Source organism: Tasmannia lanceolata, unplaced genomic scaffold (genome assembly GCF_043159265.1).
Source record: "Tasmannia lanceolata isolate RefF3 unplaced genomic scaffold, GAP_Taslan_0.1 ptg000135l, whole genome shotgun sequence".
Taxonomy (NCBI): domain Eukaryota; kingdom Viridiplantae; phylum Streptophyta; class Magnoliopsida; order Canellales; family Winteraceae; genus Tasmannia; species Tasmannia lanceolata.
Window position 1 is genome coordinate 204,795 of NW_027518811.1, and position 23,450 is coordinate 228,244.

The following is a 23,450-nucleotide window of genomic DNA, read 5'->3' on the forward strand; positions in this document are numbered from 1 at the left end:
CTAGTTATTTTCGACGGCCAAGATAAAAAAGAACCCAAGGTTCTTTCGGTTCAAATACACATTCAAATGAACCAAAAGAAGCCTCGTGAAGCGCGCCAATTTAATAGGCAGTACTGAAAAAGGATGACTTTGTGCATGTCAGAAGGGTATCAGGGTCTTTTGACCACCCGATTTTGAAGATTAGCCCGCGTTGTGTTCTTGTTTTAAAAGGTGCCCACAATCCAAATTCCTCTAAACATCAACCCGAATTCCGCATTCCGTACTTTTCTCTTTGTAATGGAACCTTTTGTCTTCTTATGGTTTTGTCTCTTTGTAAACCACCTTTTGTACCTTTTTACTTTAGCGGTCTATATAGCTACAATTTGAAGTTCTCTCCCAATTTCTAAAGTAAAGTGAAAAACCTTTAGTCCCACGTGGAAAGTGTGAGTGGAGGTGAATGGGCATATATAGAGATCCTCTTCTTCTTGTCTTGTGAATGAGAAGAGAAGAAAGGGGGTCCTACTCGCACGGTCCACCTATTAGGCTTGATGGGCTTTTGGACATACAACACAAGCGCACGCCCGGCCCGGCGCAGCTGCGCGCGTGTGGGCCCAAGTATTCCTTTATTTTTTATTTTCCTTTTAGCAAATCTTTTAATTTATTAACGTTAACTTTATTTGTTACCGTTTAAGATACGGCATAAACGTGGTTTAGCGGCCGTTTGGGAAACATCTTTTACGCCATAATGGGTGCGACGTTTAGCCTTCTCTCTTTGTTTTCTATTTAATCGGTTTTGAGATTAGGCAAGAGGGATCCAAAAGGAAAGCTCTCTTTCTCTGGTTTTTTTTCTTCCTTGCTCTTCTGTTATTTCTCGTTTACCCCCAATCCTTTTTCTGATCAAGGCTCTTTGGCACATATAAGCAAGTTCGCAAGGAGTCCGGGCTGCGTGAGTTCACACCCCTGGAGCGAGAGTTGATGTACCCTAGAGGCATACGCCGTGAAGCCCATCCGTACCGTTGATTCGTCATAGTGGGAGCGAGATTTGCCTTAAGGACGGCAATTTATTTCGCGCCTCAACTCAATAAGTCATCTCTTTCTCTATTGATTTTATTTACAGATTAATACTTGCTGGATCGTTGTTCTGTTGGTTTCGCTTTCATCTTCTAGGACATATCTATTATCAAGTATATTTCAAATCCCAAAATTACATATCTATACACCGTTTCTAACAAAAAGGGGCGCATTATCCTACAAGGGGTGAAAAAATATTGTCGTCTATTTTTTTCATGATTTTGCCTTGAGACAACCAATACCCAACCTGACCCAGTTAGGAACATTGGGTTAGAATGGTTGGGTTAGGATTGAGAGATTTAGAGGGGGGTTGGGATAGGGTTGACTCTCCTCAACTTGAGGCATGGGTCGGGTGGGGTTAGGGTTGAGGTAATGCTGCCTTTGTGTCAGGTTTGGCCTCAACCCGACCCAACCCGGCCAAGTTGCACCCCTACTACAAAATGTGTCATCTAGTGGTGGGGTATCAGAACCGGGCCCCACTTGATGGAAAGTCTCAACCACGAAGAAGGTGGCATGTAGGATGGAGATTGGTAGATTGGGGTGTTGCTTCTCCCTTTCCCTTTTCTTTTCCAATAAAATAACTAAAATTTTGCCTTTATAGGGTTTATTTAAGCTTGGAAGTTTTTAGATTTCATTCCATCCTAGATTTTATATGGTGTGTGGCCATGTAGACCCGTATTTTTCAGAATGAGTTTTATAGGCACTCAGGATCTGAAAGAGTAGATTCAAGAGAGGAAGCAACTGGAGCTCGTTTAGCCGAAGGTGCAGGAAAGGAAGCTACTTTACCGAGTTTACCAGGTGCAGGATATCAATCAGTAGTATGTTAAGCAAGATACGGCTTATCAGCCTACGCGCGATACGGATTTCATTGAGTTCCCCCGTTTGCTATTCTGTTGGATTTTAGATTATGGATCTGATCTATGGTTTATTCGAACCCAAAAAATCTGCAACTTGAAATGAAAAACTCTTTCTGTTTGGAAATCAGAAATTAAATAGAACTTATCTGTTTGGTTGAAAACCCTTTGGAAATCGGATTGAAAAGAATAAGGTTGAGTCGTGCCACTGGTCACTCTCCTTAAGAATCGTATCTGCCCCCTACCGGTGCAACCGGGATTTGCGAACCGACGCTCCAAGATAAAACAGTCAAAATTAGCCCCAGTCCACGTGCACTCGCTGACTGGTCCACCCAGAATCACCAACGGAACTGTGCTCAGAAAGAATGGAAGGAAGGAAGGAAGAGAACATAACAGAAAGCCTTGAGTGCAAAAACGTATGTGTAATTTTCTGTGTGTAAAACAATATGTCTCGTCCCCTTTTATAGACCTGAAAGTGTCTGTTGGGGAGAGCCACCATTAAAACACACCCTTAAAGGCCAGTAACGTTTTTTCTCCCAACAGTCATTTTTGTGACCGTTGAGATTCTAAAGGATTCTTTGCAATAAAAATAACCTTTTCATTTAAACCCAAAGCCAGACCCGAACCTCGGACCTCGAACCACGGGCCACGGCCGCGGCCCGGCCCGGCGAGGCGCGCGCGCGCGTGTGTGTGTTTTTTACACATGGGCTTGTGCACTTCTAAAAGCCCAAGACCCAACAAATTCTAAAGCCCCTTGAAGGCTCAAGCCTTTCTCCAACTCTCCATCTTATATGGATGAGAAAATTTCTCTCAAGCTCCCATGTGGGACTATTTATTTTGCCTTGGTTTAGAGAGCACAATGTTCACACACACATCAAGGTCTTGGATTCAAGTCCCCATTCAAGCAAAGGACTTTTGCCTTCCAAATAAGAGAGGGAAAACTTTAATTTGAATCTTCCCTTTAAATTTTAAATACAAAGGAAAAGTATCTTTGACTTTTCAACTCTAATTTTGATTTAAAAATACTAACAATCCCCCACAAGATTCAAAATACAGTCACAGTTTTGAAAACGGAAGTATCTGAGCACATTAGAATAATAGAGCGGATTCATACCGGTGTCTTTTGGACTTCAACCGATATTTAGGATAAACAGATTACGTTACCGAGTACGGGTAGAGTTAGACTCCTTCAACCTTTCCTCGTAGGTGTAACCGACTAACCTGTCACCCACACCCTACCATCGATTCCTTGGTGATTCAATCACAGTTTTGGAACATTTTGGCCTTGTTCCCCTCTTGGTTCTCATGAATGTTCTAGAGAATTACTCGTTAAATTCTCATAGGAGGTGGCCTTACTTCCACATTCACTTAAGTCAGTCATCAAGTATGCACTGCAAGTAACATACCACCCAATATAGGTTATGAACTGATTAAGAGCCTATAACTCATCCTTTCTCATTTGCAGTGAACACTATCTTCCAACATTTTGCACCTAGGAGTAGGGGGTGATAGTGTTAACAAACCATCCGGTGACTTGTTAGTACCCATTGAACCAAATTTCAGGGATCTCCTTTCACATTGGTTGGGTGTCCATCACTAATTATTCATGCCACGAGCTTTAACCCCATTCCTTGCGATGCCTCATAAACCACCTTGTCTATCTGTGGCTTTGTTAGAAGATCTGCCAGATTCCTCTCCGTCCTTACAAAGTCGAGTGCTATTGTTCCCTCAAGTATTGCTTTACCAAATTATGCCTCAGGCGAATATGCCTTCTTTTGCCATTATAGGTCTTATTTTTTGCCTTGGCTAAAGCAGGTTGGCAGTCACAGTGTAGAAACACCGAGGGAACTGGCCATGGCCATAAAGGCACATCTGCCATAAAATTCCTGAGCCATTCGGCTTCAGCTCCTGCTAGGGCTAAGGCTATAAATTCTGCTTCCATAGTGGAACTTGTACTACATGTTTGTTTAACCAATTTCCAAGAAATCGCACCACCACCAAGGGTGAATACATATCCACTGGTAAACACTGAATCTCTTGAATCAGAGATCCAATTCGCATCACTATAGCCTTCTAAGACAACAGGAAACCCCCTAAAATACAGTCCAAAGTTCATTGTACCTTTTAAGTACCTCAACAACCTAGTCAAAGCCCGCCAGTGTTCATGTCCTGGTCTGTGTGTGTTGACTGAGTTTTCCAACTGCTAGTGCAATGTCAGGTCTAGTACAGTTCATTAAATATGACAATGAACCTATAATACTTGAGTATTCCTTTTGGGATACCAACTCACCTTTGTTTTTCTTTAGGTGAACCTGACAATCTAAAGGTGTCTTTGCAGGTGAACTATCATATTGTCCAAACTTCCTAAGAATGTTTTTCACATAGTGAGACTGAGACAATATTATTTCATTTTCTTTTCTAATGATTTTCATTCCTAGAATTATATCAGCTTCACCCATATCTTTGGTTTCAAAGTTTGACATTAAAAATCTCTTAGTAGATTTAACTATGTCCAAACTAGTACCCATAATCAGTATATCATCTACATATACACACAAAATTACACCTTCATCACCATTAAACTTACTATAAACACATTTATCAGATTCATTTATCTTATAGCCATTTGTAATTAAGATACTATCAAATTTGTCATTCCACTGTTTAGGTGCTTGTTTTAAGCCATACAGTGACTTAATTAATTTACAAACTTTGTTTTCATGTCCAGTTACAATGAATCCTTCATGTTGTTTAATGTAGATTTTTTCATCTAAATCTCCATTTAAGAAAGCTGTTTTTACATCCATTTGATGTATTACCAGTTTATGAATAGAAGCTATATCTAATAATATCCTAATGGTGGACAACCTTGCAACAGGAAAATAAGTATCAAAGTAGTCTATATCCTTCTTCCGTCTAAAGCCTTTAGCTACTAGCCTTGCTTTAAACTTATCAATTGTCCCATCAGGTCTTAGCTTCTTTTTAAATATCCACTTGCTATCTAGTGCTTTAGTTCCAGGAGGAAGGTCCACTAGTTCCCAAGTGTGATTTTCTATTATGGAGTCTAGTTCACTTTTTATAGCTTCTCTCCAGAATACAGCATCTGGAGAAATTACAGCTTCAGTATAAGTTACAGGATCTTTATCTATTAGATAGGTGAACATCCCATCTCCTAGATTTGTTTCTTTCCTTTGTCTTTTACTTCTTCTGAGTTCTTGAAACTCAGGGTCCAATTCCTTTTCAGTTTGATTTCTTGAAACATTACTAGGTTCTTTAGGAATTTCTTTCTTCATAGGGAAGTGATGTTCAAAGAACTCAACATCCCTAGATTCAATTATAGTGTTATATTCTAGGATATTTTCAACTGATTTTAAAACCAGAAATCTATAGGCAGTACTATTTTTAGCATATCCTATGAATACACAGTCACAAGTTTTAGGTCCTAGTTTTCTTTTCTTAGGTTCAGGTATTCCAACCTTAGCCAAGCAACCCCAAACTCTTAAGTGAGATAAACAAGGCATCTTGTTATGCCATAAATCATATGGTATTTGACCATTCTTCTTTGGAGGTATCCTGTTATATATATAACATGCCGACAGAAGTGCTTCCCCCCACAAGTTTAAGGGTAAACCAGAACTTATTAACATAGCATTGAACATATCCTTTAAGGTTCTGTTTATCCATTCTGCTATACTGTAGACACCCCATTTTGTTTTGTTTTAATCAACAAATAAATTAGTGTGTTAAATCCATGTGAGAACCCCCTCTATCATTGATTTATATGTTTTAGGTCATTAATATCTTGATCTGACTTTACGGATCATCAATCGGGACAAAATAAGCTAGGGTCACTTCATAGCCCGGACCCTGATTCCATTCCGAGACCCGATTTCCGTAAATCGTTAGATCAATGGCAGATCATGACCTGGGTCTAACCATCCAAAACCACCTAACCTCTCCTCTCATCCTAACCATTCAAACCTCACCTAACCTCACCTAACCTCTCCTCCCATCATAACCATCCAAACCTCACCTAACCTCACCTAACCTCACCTAACATCACCTAACCTCACCTAACCTTACCTAACCTCACCTAACCTCACCTAACCTCCTATCCCATTCTCCTATAAATACCCTCTCATCTCACCAAAGAAAAAAAAAAAAAAAAAGAAAAGAGGATAGAACCCCTCTCTTAGAAAATTCAAGCCCTCTCTCTAGACCAAATCCCTCTTCTCCATAAGTTTGCATGGAATATCGTCTACAAAAAGGTATGTCTTTTGGAATTTTATTTTCTTTTCTATATTTGTAGGATTGAGTGTTGTTTTGCGTATATTTTGGTTGATGTCATGTTTAATTTTGTACTAGTTTGGCCTTGGTCATGTTCTCACTTATGCTAAATATAATTAATGTGTTAGGGTCATTAGAACCTATTTGCAATGGGATGTTGAAATCATTGGCTTGTTAGGGAATTTAGATTTCTTTTGGGAAAACAATTCATTAAAAATTTTGAACATTTACAAGAAAGAAAACTTGAATTTTACATGAATTATCAAAACCCATTTAATTTGGCTTACAAAACCTCCATCTTTCAATTGATAACAACAGCCCCCACTCCAATTTGATAACAACAGCCCCCACTCAATCTCAAGAACCCAATATCCATACCCCACCTTGCCAAGTAGATAAAAACAACCCCTTTTTCAAACATCCCATTTGAATCTAATCTCAGGCCCATTCAAGCCATTTTTCATATTCACCGTCTTTTAATCACTAAAAAAATAAGAACTATCAAAAGAAAACATGGGGGTGCCAATATCATTCCCGTCATAGTGCTAGCTGTTAGACTTTAAACAGATTTTTCGACCTCTAAACAACAGAATCGTGGGAAATGGTTAACTACAAAGTCGTAGATATTTTCGTGCCGTTTCCAACGAGTATTCGTGCTAGATCAGACAGCGAGCGGTTAAAAAGTTAAGTCCAAAATGGTTGCGGCACACCTTTAGGCATTTCCAGTTTAATGTTGCTGTCCTTTTGTTTGCAACACAAATTCGAACCTCTAAATCACAGATTTACAAACAATGGAGAACTACAAAGTTGTAGCCCTATAAAAGATCTTTCCAACGCATGTTTTTACGTTGAATTTGGCCAAGCGGTTAAAGAGTTACGACAGTTTTAGTGGGCTGCATTTGTCAGATCTTTTAATGGTCAATGGTTTGTCGAATTTGTGCAATTGTCAAAACTTGGTTGTGTTAACGTCATTTTCCAAACCAAAATCGAAAGACATTAATCTAAAGTACATCCAACCTAAAATTAACAAAACTAAAATTCACCCATTTAAAATCCACTGATAAAAATCCATTAAAAGCCATTAACCAAAAGACCACTAAAAATTTCAAATGAAACTAAAACCTTCTAAATAAACAACTTTAAAAGCTACCAAACACACTAAATACCTTCAGATAATAAAAGCTTCAAGAAAACTCTAAAAGTTTCCACAAACCCAAAAGAATTCGAGATTCCCAAGAGCCGGTGGATTCAAAATTCCTTTAGGAACCCTTAGAGCCCAATTTAGGAACACTGGTGTCGTGTCGTGTCGTGTCCTAAGTTTTAGGGAGTCTTAGGTTTTAGGGAGTCCTAGAGTCAGGAGTCCGGCCTCATCACGGACGCTTGCTATGTATAGCAACCGTGCCATAGGTCTAGTTACACTAGTCACCCAATCTTTCCCTAGGACAAGCCTAGTAAACTAGGATGTAAGGCAAACCTGCATTAGTCTAAGGGACCATTTGCATTTAGATGAGAATCATATAGCATCTTAGATGAAATCCTAAGATAATAAAATCTTCAACTTGAATTAAATAACTTCTCCTAAAACTGTTGAAACAGTCAATCCCGTCTAGGTCGGTGTCTTAGTTGAGTTAGGCATATGTAACTTAGCTTAGGTGCACCGAACTACGTCGACTCTGATCCCAGTGAGGCTTGGGTACGTAGGCAGCTTGGATGTCTGATGGCATACCACCCGCGAGTCGGCACCACAAACAAATTGTGGTGTTTTGTATATTAATTTTCTTGTAAATGCTTAATCAAATCACTTAGGACTTTCCATGAAATTAGAATTTTAGGAGAACTTTCACTTAGATTGAATCCAGACAAATTAATAAATCAAGATACACATTTAGGATTCACATTGAAATTAGATCATAGGATGCATGTCACTTAGTTCGCACATTAACATAGAGTTGAATGAGCCATTTAAAATAAATTTAAAAGAGTTAGCTTTTGGAATCGAAGACCGATTATCGGGCAAGAATGGTGCATGTGGTGGATAACTCCCCATACCTTCCATTCTCGTAACCAGGTAGCGAGTCTAGATTTCTGGTTAATTACGGGTCCTAGATCCCACATCTAGGTGGCGACTCTGTCAGTCTCTTTCGTGTGGAATTCGGATTGCCTTAGTGATCCCAAGTTCACAGGAAAGATTAATTCAAATCAATAATAAAATGCACACGCCAATCGCGTGGATACGAGAGACCAAGAGAGAGAGAGCGGCGGCTCGCGCCCCACACCCCTCTCGCGGGATCAGGGTACCACAGTTTGGCGACTCTGCTGGGGATCACCTAACTTCATTAAAATTTCAAAAGATAATTCATTTGAATTTAATTTAACTGGCTCATAAAAACTCTATACTTGATAGATTACTTTGTCTTGTTTTATTTTCTCATCACATTTTACTTGAACTTAATCTAACAAAACCTGAAGGCATCGTAGATTGCGCAAACATATTGCATACACTTACATCACTTGCATCTAAACCCTTGCATCTCACGTGCACACACATCCTATTTTAGGAACCCGGAGTGTTATCTAGCATGGTTGACTGGGATTTCATCACCTGGTGCCTCTGTGCTAGAGAAGCATTCCACCCTTAGCCTAGTACCTTTATGGTACGTAAACGGATCTCTTGTTCACGTACTGATACACCGGACACTGGTACAGTATATCGAACATGGATTCGCGCTAAGGGAACTCTTGGCCTTACCCCTAGATTAACCCACACATGCATGTAGTATACGAACACATGTGCATCACGTGTGTGAGCCTAGTTTAGGATATCCTACCTATTTGTGTCTAGATTAGGCCGTAGTCCATCTTCCAATGGCTACGATCGGTCCTTAGATACACGAACAAAGTCATGAGTCGAGATCCTCTCTCCACTCCGATAGATTAGGATTAGGGTTGATGCCTTCAGGTAACACTGATAAAATGTGAAAAAAAAAAAAAAAAAATTTCCCTTTGGGTTAGGATATAAATCCCATAATTTTCAAAGATCTCATAGGATTAGTCATTCATGATCTATCCGTTGAAAGCAATCTTATGCTATCTCATCTAATCTTTTGATCGTGCGTCTTTCGTTCTTCTGTCATACGATTCGATCGTATCTTCATGCCATCCCCTAACTGGAAGATGCAGAATCTCACAATCTTTCGATTATGCGTTCTCATGATCTGATCATGCCTGGTCCAGATAATCCAATCTTGCTTGTACCCCTGGTCTGTTCCTCCTCTAGGGGCTACCTTTTTCAAGATTATTTTGCTAAGTCCTTCAGAGTTCACTCTCAGAATCATTGAGCTAGGGGCATTTCCCTATGCGAATCAGTCATCATTGTCCAAAATTGAAAGTATCAGCCATGATGATGTTCAGAACGAACCAGCCTTCGCCGAGCCTTCAACGCCAAACAGTTGCAGCAGTTAAAGTTTTAGTCACTTACTATTTTATGTTGAGTCAGTCATCATGGTCAGTATAATTGTTGAGTCCGGTCTTACAGTTAAAGGTCAATGCCTAGTCCAGGCAAGTTATCTTCTGTTTCTCTTTCTTATTTAGAGTTGTGAATCGTGAGCATGTTCAGGATAGGTCGTCTGATGTAATAGCTTTTCTTTAAATAAAATTTCAGTCAGTTCCAAAAAGTTCACTTGTGTCTGTTCTTAAGTGTGCTTCTGGTCTTAAAATAAGACTCCCTCCTCAAATGAGGACAAAATTGACGAAACTCCACTTGAGTCACAGCAATTACTTGAACGAGAGGAGGAGCGCCAATCCCAACCTTTCAAAGATGAAATTGAAATGATAAACACTGGCACTGAAACTTTGATTCAGTGAATGCCGATTGAAAATACATTACCCTCTAAAGAGTGTGAAGAATTGATAAAATTATTTCAAGAATAAGAAGATTGTCTAGAAAAGCTACAACCGATACCAGGGGCAAGACATAGATGGAAAGCTCAAAGAAAATGAAGAAAGTAAGAAGATATATGCTATACAAGGGGCATAGAGTGGAAACAACTTTCATATTTCCAATCAATGACCTTGGTTCTCAAATTCATAAAGCCAACAAATTCAAGATGAAAAGTTCAAAAGCAAACAATGAAAAGTGATCATCAGATATCGAGAGTACGAATCCATAGATGGAGGATGTCAAAGAACAAGTTTCGCTCTATGAAAGTCAAAAGCACATATTAGAATCTTGAAAGAAGAAGATCCATTATCTCTTACCTGGAAATGCCGTCAAACTCCGCGAAAAAAAAAAAAACAAAAGAGAAAAAAAAATAATCAGTACCAGAGGGACTCTAGTAACCTAGATCGATTCCCAATCTGAACATCGAAAGGCCTCCTTTGGCCGATTAAATCCCAAAATCAAAACCCAATGTCAAAAGAATACCGATTTGCAAACCCTTCGAGCCTAAATCAAATTTTCTTGAAAACCCATCAAACTTGGGGCATTCCCCCGAACTACGCGAGACCTGATCCCTATACTGGGGTACGTAGGCAACTCGGTTGAACCGAGTTCGGTCGATTCAAAAAGGAAAAGAAATTCAATCCTTTCAAAAAAAAAAAGAGAGGGACAAGTTCCAAAAGAAGAGAAGTTAATTGTTCCAGAAAGAAAAGAAAAAAGGAAAAAAAAATCAAACAATTTATCTTCAAACTAGGGGCATTCGCCCTGAACTACACACGACCTGATTCCTACCTTGGGATATGTAGGCGACCTGTTCACAGGTTCGGTCGAAATCTTTGTTGAGCCTTAAGCCATTCTTTGAAAAGCCCTATCCTACCTATAAAAGTCCTTCTGGTGTTCAGAACTAATGAGCTAGGTCCTGAGATACAATAAAAAAATGAAATGATGATGAATAAGAAAAATAACGGAGTTTGAAGATCTGCTAGACTGAAAACCTGAAAGGGCGGTCTAGGCAAAATTTAAGATCATTCCCCTGCTAAGTTGAAAACCCGAAAGGGCGGCTTAGGCAAAAGCTAAGGGGATAGCCTGCTGGATCGAAAACCTAGAAAGGTGGTTCAGGCAAAAGTTAAGGCTAGCGCGGTCCGCCAAGTTAAAAACCCTGAAGAGGTGACTTGGTCACGGTAAGAGAATCAGTATAAGAAGGCAACAGCCGGTATCAAGACTGAAGATCAACTGAAGTTCAAGCAAATTCAAGTGATATCCTCAAAACTGGGGGCATTGAAGCTAAGCAATCTTAGGGGTCGTAATTAAATTCTTGAGGCATTACTGTTTCGAGGAAGAAGTCCGATGTTTACCAATTGAAAAACTATTCCTTGAAAGGATAGACTTACCAAACAAAACATTAACTAAGTCAGAAGCATCACTATGTTTGTCAGTATAGTCAGTCAATCTTTATTATTCTAAGTTCACTCCTTCAGGGCTGCTCAATCCTTTGAGTAGTGCCTTTCATCTAAGTTTTCTCTTTAGAAAGAGTCAATTGTCGTTCCTATGTCCAAATGATGTAACTGTCTTGGTGAAGGAGGCCAGGCCTAGGCAGCTCCCTGCAATTATACCTGAAAGAGCTCGAGAATTTAGTCAAACAACTTCATTTCAAAGAAGATCAGCTCAGAAAAATTCAGAAGTAGAAACATCAGAAAGCCCAGCTTCCGTAAAAAGATCATACCCCAGGAAGGCACCTTAAGCTTGGAAGAACCTCAGATGCAATGGTGGTTGAGCCAATTTCTCAGAAAGATGAACCATTCAAATTCATAATTCCCTTCCGGTTAGTTATCCTGGTCAAGAAATGTTTATCTAAACACCTGTCAAGAAGCAGATCCCGCTTTTCCATGTTAATATCCAAGAGAGTCGTTGTTCTAAATTACCAATCTCAAATGTCTTGTTCAAGGTTTCAGTTATCAAAATCCCCAGAAGACAAGACCAGCAGTCTCTTTGAGAAAAATCTTGTTGAAGTTTCATAAAAATGTTCCTAATCCATTCTTGCTAGTAATGGTTCTTCGTTCCAAAGGTTTGCCGTTTCATCATTCGTCAAAGTCCTAGTTTCCAACATCTTTGTCGGGCACGATCCATAATATCCCCGATTTCATTGAGTTCAAAAAAATAAAAAATTCATCAAATCCAATCTTACGTCAAATTCAAGTTCATGGAAAATCTCTAAATTCTTCGAGCCCGTTTGTGAACGGTACCTCTTTTCTCGAGCCCATTTGCAAATGGCCTCGTCTTCTCCTTGAGCCCGTTTGTGAACGGTGCCTCATCTCTCGAGTCCATTTGTGAATGGTTTCGTCTTCTCCTTGAGCCCATTTGTGAACGGTGCCTCATTTTCTGAGTTCATTTATGAATGGTCTCATGTCCTCCTTGAGCCCGTTTGTGGACGGTGCCTCATTTCTCAAAAAATCAAAAATTCATCAAATCCAATCCCCAATTCAAAAAATCCAATCCTACGTCAAATTCAAATTCATAAAAATCTCTAAATTTTTCATTGTTGAATTCATCAATCAAAGCTATCTTGTGTCGTCGAGCCCGTTTGTGAACGGTGCCTCATTTCTCGAGCCCATTTGTGAATGGTCTCGTCTTCTCCTTGAGCCCGTTTGCGGACGGTACCTCATTTCCCAAAAATAAAAATTCATCAAATCCAATCCCCGATTCAAACAAATCCAATCTTACGTCAAATTCAAGTTCATGAAAAATCTCATGTCCTCTTTGAGCCCTTCTGTGAAAGGTGCCTCATTTCTCGAGGCCGTTTGTGAATGGTCTCGTCTTCTCCTTGAGCCCGTTTGCGGACGGTACCTCATTTCCCAAAAATAAAAAATTCATCAAAACCAATCCCCGATTCAAACAAACCCAATCTTACGTCAAATTCAAGTTCATGAAAAATCTCATGCCCTCTTTGAGCCCGTTTGTGAACGGTGCCTCTTTTCTCGAGGCCATTTGGGGATGGTCTCGTCTTCTCCTTGAACCCGTTTGTGAACATGTTTCTCATTCTCTGAGTCCATTTGTGAATGGTCTCATGTCCTCTTTGAGCCCGTTTGTGAACGGTGCCTCTTTTCTCGAGGCCATTTGTGAATGGTCTCATCTTCTCCTTGAGCCCGTTTGCGGACGGTACCTCATTTTCCAAAAATAAAATTTTTTTTTATCAAATCCAAATCCTTAATTAAAAAATAAAAATAAAAATCCATTCCTACGTCAAATTCAAGTTCATAAAAAAATCCCTAAATTCTTCGAGCCCGTTTGTGAACGGTGCCTCATTTCTCGAGTCCATTTGTGAATGGTCTCGTCTTCTCTTCGAACCCGTTTGTGAACAGGTGTCTCATTCTCTGAGTCCATTTGTGAATGGTCTCATCTTCTCCTTGAGCCCGTTTGTGAACGGTGCCTCATTTTCTGAGTCCATTTGTGAATGGTCTCGTGTCCTCTTTGAGCCCGTTTGTGAACGGTGCCTCATTTCTCGAGTCCATTTGTGAATGGTCTTGTCTTCTCCTTGAGCCCGTTTGTGAACGGTGCCTCATTTCTCGAATCCATTTGTGAATGGTCTTGTCTTCTCCTTGAGCCCGTTTGTGAACGGTGCCTCATTTCTCGAATCCATTTGTGAATGGTCTCGTCTTCTCCTTGAGCCCGTTTGTGAACGGTGCCTCATTTCTCGAGTTCATTTGTGAATGGTCTCGTCTTCTCCTTGAGCCTGTTTGTGAATGGTGCCTCATTTCTCGAGTCCATTTGTGAATGGTCTTGTCTTATCCTTGAGCCCATTTGTGAACGGTGCCTCATTTCTCGAGTCCATTTGTGAATGGTCTCGTCTTCTCCTTGAGCCTGTTTGTGAATGGTGCCTCATTTCTCGAGTCCATTTGTGAATGGTCTTGTCTTATCCTTGAGCCCGTTTGTGAATGGTGCCTCTTTTCTCGAATCCATTTGTGAATGGTATCGTCCTCCTTGAGCCCGTTTGTGAACGGTGCCTCATTTCTCGAGTCCATTTGTGAATGGTCTTGTCTTCTCCTTGAGCCCGTTTGTGAACGGTGCCTCTTTTCTCGAGTCCATTTGTGAATGGTTTTCTATCCTCCTTGAGGCCGTTTGTGAACGGTGCCTCATTATCCAAGTCCATTTGGGAATGCTTCTTATCCTCGTTGAACCCGCTTGTGAGCGGCGTCTCATCTCCTTCTAAAAACTGTTTGAGAGCGATCTTTGTCCTTTCCCTTCAGAATCCATTCGAAAATGATATCTCATTCTCTAATTGCCCGTTTGTGAACGGCGCCGCATCGAGTTTTTATTATTATTCAAGTTCTAGGGTTTCATCTAAGGTTTTGCATTATGTTAAGGTGCGTTGTGTCTAGAGAGTCCTTTGTCGATTAAAACTACGCAAAATGGTTCTGTCATTTTTAACTTTGGTATTCAATGACTACGTCATCTCTACCAAAGAGGGGCATCTGTAGACACCCCATTTTGTTTTGTTTTAATCAACAAATAAATTAGTGTGTTAAATCCATGTGAGAACCCCCTCTATCATTGATTTATATGTTTTAGGTCATTAATATCTTGATCTGACTTTACGGATCATCAATCGGGACAAAATAAGCTAGGGTCACTTCATAGCCCGGACCCTGATTCCATTCCGAGACCCGATTTCCGTAAATCGTTAGATCAATGGCAGATCATGACCTGGGTCTAACCATCCAAAACCACCTAACCTCTCCTCTCATCCTAACCATTCAAACCTCACCTAACCTCACCTAACCTCTCCTCCCATCATAACCATCCAAACCTCACCTAACCTCACCTAACCTCACCTAACATCACCTAACCTCACCTAACCTTACCTAACCTCACCTAACCTCACCTAACCTCCTATCCCATTCTCCTATAAATACCCTCTCATCTCACCAAAGAAAAAAAAAAAAAAAAAGAAAAGAGGATAGAACCCCTCTCTTAGAAAATTCAAGCCCTCTCTCTAGACCAAATCCCTCTTCTCCATAAGTTTGCATGGAATATCGTCTACAAAAAGGTATGTCTTTTGGAATTTTATTTTCTTTTCTATATTTGTAGGATTGAGTGTTGTTTTGCGTATATTTTGGTTGATGTCATGTTTAATTTTGTACTAGTTTGGCCTTGGTCATGTTCTCACTTATGCTAAATATAATTAATGTGTTAGGGTCATTAGAACCTATTTGCAATGGGATGTTGAAATCATTGGCTTGTTAGGGAATTTAGATTTCTTTTGGGAAAACAATTCATTAAAAATTTTGAACATTTACAAGAAAGAAAACTTGAATTTTACATGAATTATCAAAACCCATTTAATTTGGCTTACAAAACCTCCATCTTTCAATTGATAACAACAGCCCCCACTCCAATTTGATAACAACAGCCCCCACTCAATCTCAAGAACCCAATATCCATACCCCACCTTGCCAAGTAGATAAAAACAACCCCTTTTTCAAACATCCCATTTGAATCTAATCTCAGGCCCATTCAAGCCATTTTTCATATTCACCGTCTTTTAATCACTAAAAAAATAAGAACTATCAAAAGAAAACATGGGGGTGCCAATATCATTCCCGTCATAGTGCTAGCTGTTAGACTTTAAACAGATTTTTCGACCTCTAAACAACAGAATCGTGGGAAATGGTTAACTACAAAGTCGTAGATATTTTCGTGCCGTTTCCAACGAGTATTCGTGCTAGATCAGACAGCGAGCGGTTAAAAAGTTAAGTCCAAAATGGTTGCGGCACACCTTTAGGCATTTCCAGTTTAATGTTGCTGTCCTTTTGTTTGCAACACAAATTCGAACCTCTAAATCACAGATTTACAAACAATGGAGAACTACAAAGTTGTAGCCCTATAAAAGATCTTTCCAACGCATGTTTGTACGTTGAATTTGGCCAAGCGGTTAAAGAGTTACGACAGTTTTAGTGGGCTGCATTTGTCAGATCTTTTAATGGTCAATGGTTTGTCGAATTTGTGCAATTGTCAAAACTTGGTTGTGTTAACGTCATTTTCCAAACCAAAATCGAAAGACATTAATCTAAAGTACATCCAACCTAAAATTAACAAAACTAAAATTCACCCATTTAAAATCCACTGATAAAAATCCATTAAAAGCCATTAACCAAAAGACCACTAAAAATTTCAAATGAAACTAAAACCTTCTAAATAAACAACTTTAAAAGCTACCAAACACACTAAATACCTTCAGATAATAAAAGCTTCAAGAAAACTCTAAAAGTTTCCACAAACCCAAAAGAATTCGAGATTCCCAAGAGCCGGTGGATTCAAAATTCCTTTAGGAACCCTTAGAGCCCAATTTAGGAACACTGGTGTCGTGTCGTGTCGTGTCCTAAGTTTTAGGGAGTCTTAGGTTTTAGGGAGTCCTAGAGTCAGGAGTCCGGCCTCATCACGGACGCTTGCTATGTATAGCAACCGTGCCATAGGTCTAGTTACACTAGTCACCCAATCTTTCCCTAGGACAAGCCTAGTAAACTAGGATGTAAGGCAAACCTGCATTAGTCTAAGGGACCATTTGCATTTAGATGAGAATCATATAGCATCTTAGATGAAATCCTAAGATAATAAAATCTTCAACTTGAATTAAATAACTTCTCCTAAAACTGTTGAAACAGTCAATCCCGTCTAGGTCGGTGTCTTAGTTGAGTTAGGCATATGTAACTTAGCTTAGGTGCACCGAACTACGTCGACTCTGATCCCAGTGAGGCTTGGGTACGTAGGCAGCTTGGATGTCTGATGGCATACCACCCGCGAGTCGGCACCACAAACAAATTGTGGTGTTTTGTATATTAATTTTCTTGTAAATGCTTAATCAAATCACTTAGGACTTTCCATGAAATTAGAATTTTAGGAGAACTTTCACTTAGATTGAATCCAGACAAATTAATAAATCAAGATACACATTTAGGATTCACATTGAAATTAGATCATAGGATGCATGTCACTTAGTTCGCACATTAACATAGAGTTGAATGAGCCATTTAAAATAAATTTAAAAGAGTTAGCTTTTGGAATCGAAGACCGATTATCGGGCAAGAATGGTGCATGTGGTGGATAACTCCCCATACCTTCCATTCTCGTAACCAGGTAGCGAGTCTAGATTTCTGGTTAATTACGGGTCCTAGATCCCACATCTAGGTGGCGACTCTGTCAGTCTCTTTCGTGTGGAATTCGGATTGCCTTAGTGATCCCAAGTTCACAGGAAAGATTAATTCAAATCAATAATAAAATGCACACGCCAATCGCGTGGATACGAGAGACCAAGAGAGAGAGAGCGGCGGCTCGCGCCCCACACCCCTCTCGCGGGATCAGGGTACCACATATACCATTTGATTCAGGTTGGTATGGGGCTGTGGTTTCATGGATAATACCATTATCATCACAGAACTTAGTTATAGAGTATTATGTTCCTCTATCTGTTCTAAGTCTTTTAATTATTTTATCTAACTGATTTTGCACTTCATTTTTATATTTGATAAAGGCTTCTTCAGCCTCATTTTTAGATCTAAGAAGGTATACTTTAGTGTATCTAGAGTAGTCATCTATAAAGGTTACATAGTACCTTTTACCTCCTCTAGATTCAAGATTTCTAAAATTAGCTAGATCACTATGAATTAGCTCTAATAATTCAGTTTTTCTTTCGACACTAAAGTGAGGTTTCTTAGTGAATTTTGCTTCAACACAAATTTCACATTTTTCTTTACTAAGTTCAATCTTTTCATTTATTAAACCTAAGTTGCAAAGTCTTTTAATATAAGGTGTACTTCTATGACCTAGTCTACCATGCCATATATCATAAGATTCAACTATGTAAGCAGAAGAAGATGATTTTTCATTTATAATGTCAAGTACATTCAGTACAATCAAACCATTGGCATTATAGCCCTTTCCTACAAATACATTACTTTTACTAAGGATCGCCTTGTCTGCTTCAAAAGTGAGCTTCAGTCCATTTTTGTTGAGGAGCGCGCCAGACATCAGGTTCCGCCGTATATCCGGCACATACAGCACTTCTTGCAATGCAAGTATCTTTCCTGAAGTTAACTTCAGAAGGACCTTGTCTTTGCCCATGACTTTCGAGGTCTGTGAGTTGCCCATATAGACCTGATCTCCTCCATCAACTGTAGTGAAGTTGTAGAAGGAACTTCGGTCTCCACATATGTGCTTGGTAGCACCTGTATCCAGCACCCACTCTTTTGCATTTTTCACAAAGTTCACCTCAGTCACAACTGCTACAATCATATCTGCCTCGGTTAGATTAACCTTACCACCGGATGAACCAGTCTTTCGGTGTCAACAATCCTTCTTGTAGTGTCCGGGTTTCCCACATTCAAAACAGACTCCTTTCTTCTTAGGTCCAGATTTCTTGAAGTTCTTATCCTTCTTCGGTTTTAGATTCTTAGATCCATCATTCTTGGTTTCAACAATGTTTGCCTTAGAGGTGTACTCTTTGGCCTTTAGTTGCTTATCCTTAAGTCTGTTTTTCTCTTCAATTTTAACCCGAACAACCACTTGGTCTAAGGTCCATTCTTTTGTCTTGTCCGATTTTAAAATCTTTCCAAGACAAAGGCAATTTCTCAATGAGAGAACCAGCCACGAATGTATCAGGTAATTTCATACCTTCCTTAGCTAATTCACCAATAATAAACTGATACTCATCTATTTGGGCAGAAATAGGTTTCACATCTTCCATAGTAAAGTCTAAAAAATTTCCTATCACATATTTCCTATTTCCAGCATCCTCTAATTCATATTTAGTTACTATGGCATTCCAAAGATCAGCAGCATGCTCATAGGAATAATAGATATTATAAAGTTCATTTGACAAACCATTCAACAAATGATTTTTGCAGCTATAATCTGCATTATCCCATTCAGCAGTTTCTTCACTTGGTGCAGGAAAGGAAGCTACTTTACCGAGTTTACCAGGTGCAGGATATCAATCAGTAGTATGTTAAGCAAGATACGGCTTATCAGCCTACACGCGATACGGCTTTCGTTGAGTTCCCCCGTTTGCTATTCTGTTGGATTTTAGATTATGGATCTGATCTATGGTTTATTCGAACCAAAAAAAATCTGCAACTTGAAATGAAAAACTCTTTCTGTTTGAAAATCAGAAATAAAATAGAACTTATCTGTTTGGTTGAAAACCCTTTGGAAATCGGATTGAAAAGAATAAGGCTGAGTCGTGCCACTGGTCACTCTCCTTAAGAATCGTATCCGCCCCCTACAGGTGCAACCGGGATTTGCGAATCGACGCTCCAAGATAAAACAGCCGAAATTGGCCCCAGTCCACGTGCACTCGCTGACTAGTCCACCCAGAATCACCAACGAAACTGTGCTCAGAAAGAATGGAAGGAAGGAGGAGAACAGAACAGAAAGCCTTGAGTGCAAAAACGTATGTGTAATTTTCTGTGTATAAAACAATCTGTCTCGTCCCCTTTTATAGACCTGAAAGTGTCTGTTGGGGAGAGCCACCATTAAAACACCCCCTTAAAGGCCAGTAATGTTTTTTCTCCCAACAGTCATTTTTGTGACCGTTGAGATTTTAATTAAAACGGTTTTTTGCAATAAAAATAACATTTTCGTTTAAACCCAAACCCAAACCCGGACCACGGGCCACGGCCCGGCCCGGCGAGGCGCGCGCGCGTGTGTGTGTTTTTTACACATGGGCTTGTGCACTTCTAAAAGCCCAAGACCCAACAAATTCTAAAGCCCCTTGAAGGCTCAAGCCTTTCTCCAACTCTCCATCTTATATGGATGAGAAAATTTCTCTCAAGCTCCCATGTGGGACTATTTATTTTGCCTTGGTTTAGAGAGCACAATGTTCACACACACATCAAGGTCTTGGGTTCAAGTCCCCATTCAAGCAAAGGACTTTTGCCTTCCAAATAAGAGAGGGAAAACTTTAATTTGAATCTTCCCTCTAAATTTTAAATACAAAGGAAAAGTATCTTTGACTTTTCAACTCTAATTTTGATTTAAAAATACTAACATATTCTGTTTGCTCCACCTCTTTACTTGATTGCGTAGTAGTTTGCTCCTCCGTAAGCCTAGTGTGCCTAGTCCCGGTCTATTTCATTTCCTCTCTTTCCGTTTGCTTGGTCTGCCCTTTCAACAGCTAGCCTTCCTTTTTAATTGGCAAGCTAAGTAAGCTACTGCGTACACTTGGTAACGAGCAAGTGAACCCTCGCTCGCTTACACTTCATAAGTAACCTACCTTAGCTTAGCTTGCTCGTCATGTAGGAAGGAAGGAGCGAGAGCGAGTCATGCCATGTTGACCGAAGGACTAATGTTTCTCTGGATTTTGAGTCATTACATCCATTCATTTAATAAGTGATGATCAAATGGTTCTTACTTAGAGAACCTTTGGGCTTAGTTTGGGGGCTTTATTGAATAATCGCATAAAAGGAATCATAATGAGGGCTTTAAGTTGGTAGAAATGATCAAGCAGTACTTCCCCATGATTCCGATCCAGAGTATGCTCCTATCCACTGATTAAAGAAATGACTATCAGGAACTTAATACAATACAATAATAATAATAGATAGTGTGCTAAAAAGAACTATATGAACCTTTCTACCATATTATCTATTATACTAATGATTCCAATCCTCTCATTTCATTTAAAACTTGGAATTTGAATCTCTTTCATTTATTAAAGTGAAGTGAAGTGAAGGGTCAATCCCTGAATGAATGTAACGATCCCAATATGATTGTTTGCACGTGTTCTTTTCTCAAGTGAGGCGAGGTCCCTAAGAGGAGTGCGGTCTTCCCAGATCGATTTATGCTAAAGATGCATGTGGTGAGCGCGCCATCATTAGGTAAATCCAATCGGTTGCCTGAAAGACTGTCTTGCTCCTCGCAGAACAGTTCGGTTTCTATCTACCGTTGGTGAGAGCTTTTCCTGACCTATGTCCCTTAGATCACTGAACCTTCGACCTTTCCGTTGACCAACGAAAGTTGTGTACCATAGTCAATAGCTAGGTATGGATAAGGGGGCATGGAATACATATGGTGAGCTACAACAATGGTTAAAGAACCTAACATAGCTAGGTTAAGAGATAATTGAGCATGCCATGACGTTGTTAGGATCTCATAGAGGCCTTTTTTACCCGGGCCTGTAAATGGCCCTTTATAAGCCTCTAAAATATCTTTCAATAAATGGTTCAAATCATTTTATTGATGTAAGTGTTCTATATCATATAAATTGCCAACTATTCTATTCATTTTTAAACCATATCCGTACTAACGTAGTGGCAGAAAGAGTACCATGTTGAAACGTAGCATGTCCAAAAGTAAACTGTCCCCATGGATTTCTACGAAAAACACCATCGGATTTCAAAGTAGCACGATCTAATTCAAAAAATTTCACCAAATTGGGCATGTCTAGCATATTTTTTCATAGATCGGAGGGTTAGGATCTACCCATGGAAATGATTTTTGGGCAACCTATTTAGGTTGTGGTCCATCTAATGGATGGTTTGGATCATCCTATGGTGCGGGCCGTACCATACTTTTAATAAAGTGGGAGTGACCTCATCGAAATACAGTAGTGCTGATAACATATCCCTTCAGAAAATGACAGCCTTCTTTATCTTGAGAGAAGAGCCCCTACGTAACTGTATTGTCCTTTTCCATTGTATTAAAATGGGTATGAAAAGACACTGAGATAGAGATGCGTGCATTCATTTGCTCTTGCATGTGTCACAAAAAAAGGGAAGAAATAAACGACCATTCATGGTGGGTTTACAGGTAATTAATTATTTCCATATATGAGCTCCACTTTAGTGCTAGGAAGGGAAATGTTTTTTGTTTAATTATATTCGCCCCTTTTTCTCCCGTGGGCCAAACCCCATTTCGAGAACTTACTTTTGCTGAAGAGGGCCCTGGGGAGAGGGGGAAGGGAGAAGCTGAGCTCGAAGAATGAGCCGTGCAAGGACGCGGGGATATAGCAAGTAAGCAGCAAGGTTCTCCCTTTAGGACCGACTACAACAAGCTAACCAAGCCCCGCGCCAAAGGAAAGGACTCAACTGAGAAGCCCGAACCTCTTCCTCTTTCTTGGAGAGGAGGTGGGGATGTCACTCATGTAGCACGCACCTGAGATCTGATCTTTATTATCCTCCTGATTTCCCCACCCAGTCACAGAAATGGTCCTTTCCTCGCCGCTTGCCAATTTTTGGTGGAACTCACAGGAATCTACGAAGTTCGAACGCCCGAGCTGCTGCCTTTTTTTTTTTTTAAGGTGAAGCAACTCATGTCGCGCTTCTCTTTCATAAAGTTGTCCCATATGAGGTGGTGGGACGGAGGGCCGCCCTCGTTCAAGCGAGACTTCCAGATTGAGTTTATGTTCATGGAGTGAGATATGAATACCCGATAATAAAGAATCTATGTTCTACAAGAAGCTAAGAGAGGAAAGCTCGATGGATGGGAATGCTACCCAGAACGAAGGAAGGGAAGCCATCCATCTCTTTGTTTTTTCTTCAGCTCTCTCTTCCCCTCTCTCTCACTCAACTTAAAATTCAGTGAAATTTGCGCCCACTCGAAGCTGTAGAAGTCTACTTTACGACGAAAGAACGGAAGTGAAAAAATTCCAAGTATTTTGAGAGTTAAGAGCAAAACAGTGAGACTAGCGTGCTTTTGTCGTGCTGATTTCAGACCTATCTCTGATTAAACGACCATAGCTCACTCAATTCAACTAGAGGGACTGCATTATGGAAACTTCTATTGATCGTACGGTTAGGACCATCCTATGGAAATGATTTTTGGGGCACAACCTAATTACGTTGTGATCCAACAAATAGACGGTTTGGATCATCCTATGATGTAGGCCATACCGCATTTTTTGAAAAATACGTGTTTATTCATGGCTGCACATCTTATAACATGTCAATATACATGAGCAACATAGACTGTTGATCTTTTAGAACATCTAGGTCCCGTGCTGAAAGAAAATTCCTACAAAAATCAATGGCTTTATCTAGGGAAATGATATCAGCATAACCATGTTTTAATAATTGCACAAATGCACCACGTCTTTTCTTTTTTAATTTGCTTGTCATTGTTTTTTGGGACCCTTTTGGGAGTTGTTATAACTCTCTGGCAGCTCTTTAAATAATAAAACATAAGTTGTGTTAGGGCAAATAACAAAACATGGCTGTGCTTTTAACATTTCCCTTTTTACTTTTATTGGCAGAATCTATGTTTGGATGCATATAGGTACCTTGAATATTGTGGTATAAGTTGTCAATAATCTATGTTTGGATGCATATAGGTAC

At 39.7% G+C, this 23,450-nt stretch overlaps 1 long non-coding RNA gene across 1 annotated transcript; it reads left to right on the forward strand.

Moving 5' to 3' along the window:
* Window positions 1-5,750: 5,750 nt before the first annotated feature.
* On the forward strand, window positions 5,751-9,865 carry LOC143866522 (uncharacterized). Its single transcript, XR_013242736.1, has 2 exons — window positions 5,751-6,172; window positions 9,366-9,865. It is a non-coding gene; the product is annotated as an uncharacterized LOC143866522 (long non-coding RNA).
* Window positions 9,866-23,450: the final 13,585 nt, after the last annotated feature.